The sequence below is a fragment of the Crocodylus porosus genome, unplaced genomic scaffold (genome assembly GCF_001723895.1).
Source record: "Crocodylus porosus isolate Cpor-Errol unplaced genomic scaffold, CroPor_comp1, whole genome shotgun sequence".
Lineage (NCBI taxonomy): Eukaryota > Metazoa > Chordata > Crocodylia > Crocodylidae > Crocodylus > Crocodylus porosus.
In genome coordinates, this window is record NW_017728909.1 from 48,533,901 (window position 1) to 48,539,069 (window position 5,169).

General features: G+C 41.9%; 1 long non-coding RNA gene across 1 annotated transcript; it reads right to left on the reverse strand.

Moving 5' to 3' along the window:
• Window positions 1–2,661: 2,661 nt before the first annotated feature.
• On the reverse strand, window positions 2,662–3,963 carry LOC109308220. Its single transcript, XR_002100551.1, has 2 exons — window positions 3,822–3,963; window positions 2,662–3,214 (listed from the first exon to the last, which is right to left on the reverse strand). It is a non-coding gene; the product is annotated as an uncharacterized LOC109308220 (long non-coding RNA).
• Between the last annotated feature and the right edge of the window lie 1,206 nt (window positions 3,964–5,169).

The following is a 5,169-nucleotide window of genomic DNA, read 5'->3' on the forward strand; positions in this document are numbered from 1 at the left end:
TTATTATCCTGTTACTCAAGTAACCAGCAACTGTGGAACTCTGCCTAGCCTGCAAGGCTCCTTTGCTAGGCTGCCTCTGCCCTTAAAGGAGCAGGCATACCTTAGTGCCTTGCAACACTATATTAAATAACAAGAGGAATGCCTTAGATGGAACTTTGAAAGAACTGAAAAAGCAAGGAGTGCTCTCCCACTAATCTCAAGAAATTGCACCCATGATTATTGTCTCCAATATTGTGAGAAAACTTTATCTTGCACTTGATGCTGGAAACATCAGACACATGTATGACAGGATCACGAAGATGACAGGTCCACCTGCAAAGATGTCAGTTCCATTAAAGACAGCACCAGGAGAAGTCATAACAGATCAAAAGCAACAGATGAAAAGATGGGTAGAACAGTATCCTGAATTCTATTCAAGGGAAGGTGATATCACTGACATAGCCCTTAACTCTACTGAGAGTTTGTTTGTCCTTGAAGAGCTTGGTGATATTTCAAATGTTGAGGAATAGGCAATCTGGCCAGTAGCAAGGTCCCAGGAAAAGATGGCATTCCTGAAAAAGTGATCAAGTGTTGGGAAACCTGTGTTTCTTCCACACCTGTATGAGCTTCTTACTCACTGCTGGACAGTAGGAACAGTGCTCTATCTGCCCCAGCACTGCAGCATTCACGAGCCACCTGGTACCTTGAGGTATGTAGAAAAAATATTTAAAGATGTGTCTGTCTAAATCATCAAATCTTTCAAAAACTCGCTGAATCGATTCAGAGTGATTAAAAGGTCTCCTGATTTGATTCAGATTCAGAGATTTAGCCACTGAATCTCTACCAAATCTAATCAGTGACCGAAACTTTGCACAGTCCTAATCAATATATACTATTTATACAAGAGAGTAAAAGGCAAGCTTCTATAGTGTTCATCGTTATAGCAACTGAGTGTTATATATTGACATTATTAATATGCTGGTAGTTTTATACCCCATATACATACCAGAGTATGTACCATATTTACCCAAATCCAAGACATCTCTGAATTTAAGATGACTCCCTAATAATTAGATTGTACACAAGGAAAATTTATAAATTTCTTATAGTTTTCCATGTATAGAATCACATTATTGGAGGGTTGTCTTAAATTTGTCCTTCCCACAGGCAAGTAATGGCAGGGAGCAGATATCAGGATAGTCAAGTGGCCTGACTCCTGCCTCTGCCCCCAACACACACTCTACCACTCTGTCTCTGTTCCTCCCCCACCAACTTGTCCCTGACCAGTGTCAGCATGCCCTAGCACCTGCCCCCCTGCAGTACCTGTCCACCATGGCACCTGCTCCCACTGCCACTTGCCCCCACAAGCCTGCATCCCCTGGCATCTCCCCTGCCAATGCCTGCCCTTCTCCACAGCCTCTGCCCTGCCACCACTTGTCCCCTGCAGCTTCTGCTCCCCTGCCAGCCCCTCCCACCTATCTCTCCCTCCCTGCCACTGTCATCTACCCCTCCAGCTCCAGCACAGCTCTGTCCCTGCTCTAGCCCAGAGCACAGAACACATGGTTGCTCTGGCCCCAGCTCAGCCATGCATCAGTTGCTGTGGTGGTGGCAGCTCCAGTCTGGTGCCCATGCATCATGCTGGAGCTGGAGAGGTAAGCAGTGGTGGCGGTGGGGGAAGGAAGCAGAGGTGGCAGTGGGAGGGGGCAGGCAGGGGAGCAGAGTTTGCAGGGGGCAGGCAGTGGCATGGGCAGAAGTGGCAGGAGGCGGACTGTGCCTGCAGTGATAATTCCAAGCCAGAGTTGGGGCTGGAGTTAAAGATACAGCAGCCACTTGTCATCCTGCCATCTGGTACTTGAATCCAAGACAAGGGTTTTTTCCCCTTTTGTTAAATGTGTGGGGTTAGGGGAAGCCTTCATCTTGGATTCGAGAAAATATGGTATTTCTGGAAAAAGTTGCATTTACTATTTCGGATGTTAGTATCTCAAGTTAATACTTTTATAATACAAGAAATGTTACTGTGTTGTATACAGAAACTCAAATCAGTGCACTTAAGGGGAAGAAAAGGTCAAACCAAAGTTAATTGCATTTCTTGACATTTCAGAGAAAATGTATTTTCTTCATGTAGTAAAAGCATGAAGGAGCAGCTGGCGGTACTGGCAGAAGAGCCAAGAGTAGTGAAGAAACAATCAGTATATGAGTACAATGGGAAAAAAACCTACCCTTTAAGCCTAATTAGTAAGGTATTGTAGAAGACTAGGAATGATATCATTATAAGCACAATATTAGCTCAATAATGATGAAAATAACCCAACTGCTTGCTCTGTGCATGTGAATTCTCTATAAATTAAAAGAAAGGAAGCAAAAACATAAAAAGCTTCATTAATGGCCCTCAAAATACTTTAAAATGCAAAAACTCAAGCACAAAAAGACATATAATTAAAATAATTAAACATATCTAAAAGATTATTTCCTATTAAACAATCTAATTTTGATTACATTTTTTCTAAAATGTTCAGAGTAAGCTGGGGTTTGTGTGAGGAGAGGGACAGGGGGAAAAAAAAGTAAGAAAAAAGACTTAAAAATGGCTATGGAAAATGTTGTTTGTACGCAAAAAGTATCACATACTTTTTCTGGGCTAAAAAAATGTCTTCAGGACAATTATAGTCTATCCACTTTCTTATATTTTTTATGCACAATGCATTTAAATTATATGCATCTGAATTTTCCAGGTTACTTTTTGTTTTAGTTTCCCCCAAGTTCAGGTTTAGATCTCTTTCCTGCAACCTTATGCATATGAATATTTGCATTAAAATAGAATGATTTGCCTGTATAAAGTTAAGTGTATGTTTGGCAGATCAAGCCTTATTTGCAAGGTGGAAAATGATACAATAACAAAACTCTGCTCACAAGAATAAAGCTGATCAATGGATCTATTTATGTGAGAAAAGCCATCTATATAATTGCATGGTCAGGTTTTTGAGCTGAAACAGATTTGGTGCTTATGAAGTACTGGTTTCCCTCTTTTTCTATTTTATCATAAAAGATTCCTTTAAAAAACACACAGATGTTTGCCAAGGTCTCAGTTCCGCTTTTCCTGTGCACACATATTTTTCTTTGACTTCAAGCAATACAGGCAAGATCAAGTCCTAGACAGTTTATGGCACCAAGTGATGCTTTTTTTCCTTAAAGCCTTCTATGCTCTTTCCCAGCAAAGAAACTCCAGCTGAAAAAAGTCCTGTAAAATTATAACAAATGTATAAATAATCATAATATTTGTGTTAAATATGTCTTCTCATTTCCACATGCAGTACAGTCAGTAAGGGCACTGAGAATTTGCCAAGGGAAAATATTTTTTTGAATTCTTAGGATGCATACTAGTATCATAAAGTGAATGAAGGTGGAAATATCCTTGGGAGAGGAGATAGAATCTAAAAAGGTGTGAGACAAAAGGTTTGTTACCAAGAGAGGTATGGTGTAGTGATTAGGGCACTAACCTAGGCCTCAGATACATCGATTTTAAGTTCTGCAACACCACAACATAACACTAGGCAAATCATACAAGTTGCTACATAATTAGCTTACTGACTTCAGCAGCAGGGCCCTCAGAAACACTGCTATATCAGGCAGCACGCTTCTTAAGGCTGAAGCAGTGTAACCACATCTGTGTGAATCTGTGCATGAATTGATTAATACTGCTGAGTAACAGGGGCAAATTAGCTAGCTCCCTGGCTAACTGGTTGCACAGAGATGTAATTATACTTCTTTTGGTTTAGGAGCCAACTCATAAAAAGTGGCCCATTGTGCTTGAAGGCTGTTCAGCTGAGCATGGTAAGTTTACTGACCTTTGCTTTTTTGTGCCTCAGAAGTCCATCTCATCTGTCCAGCCATGATTGTAGTGCTTCCCTGCCTCAGTGGAGTGTTTTAAGGATAACTGCATGAAACTTTGAGAGAACCAGCTGCTGTAGTAATGGGGGGACTTTATAAGTATCTGAAATAGACAGAAAATTGGATGTTAAAACTGGGGTCAGGGATGGGGAGGGTGAGGGAGGCTGCATAGTACAACTGTTTTGTGTGGCTGTGACAGGTGGTATTTTCCATTGAACTCTTGCAATTGTTATACAGTTTTCCAATAGACCACTGAAGATTATAATTATTCTTAAAGCCTATGAAAATGGCACATCGCAAAAGACATAGTAAGATACTAAACAGGTCTCAAAAGTCTTACTGACACCCCAAGATAAGGCTCAGAGTAAATGCCCAGTGAATACACCTCTTCCCTATATCATTGACAGGTTTGAAAGTCACAGGTGAGGTTAAAAAATAAAATTCCCTTTTAATTTTTTTCTCTTTTTTATCAGATTGTGCAGCATTCACTGAGTAATGTACTTAGCTCCCCATGTATACTTCTGCTAACACAGAGAATAAACAAACAGAAATTTAACAATGCTGCTCAGTTTTAGTATTTGTGGTATGCCATCCACAGACACGCTCAAACCAAACATTAACGCTATCAGTATAGGATGGAGACCATGACTTGGTAAGTAAAATCATAAGGGCGTGGATTAGGGCTATGCGAAGCTTCGGACCCTGATTCGATTCAGCAGAGATTCGGCCCAATATGGTGGGTGAATCTCCGAATCCAAATTGAATCAGGAGACACTTTAATCTCTCTGAATCGAATTGGAACCCTCAGAATCCATCTGGAGAGATTTGGAAAGATTTGGCAATTTGGACATAGGCATGGCTTTAAATGTTTTTTCTGCATACCTCAAGGTACCAGGTGGCTCGTGAATGCTGCAATGGCGGGGTGGATGGAGCATCCCATAGGAGTTTGGGGGGCTCCCCAATGCACTTGGCAGTGGACCTGGAAGTTGGACCAGAAGCACTTCTGGTCTACTTCCAGTCCACTGGGGAGCACACAGGAGGGAGCCCCCATACCCCACCAGGCTTCACAACTGATGCCTCCTGAGTCTGGGGTGGGGTGGGGGGGCACCTGGGGTCCACTTCCCAGAAATACTTCTAGTCCACTTTTGGGTTTGACACTGAACACATGGGGGGGCGGGGTGCAGTCCTGTGAGATGATCCATCTGCCCCAGCATCGCAGCATTCATGAGCCATGCCTGGTACCTTGAGGTATGTAGAAAAAACATTTAAAGTTGTGTCTATGGCTGAATCACTGATTCTCTGAAT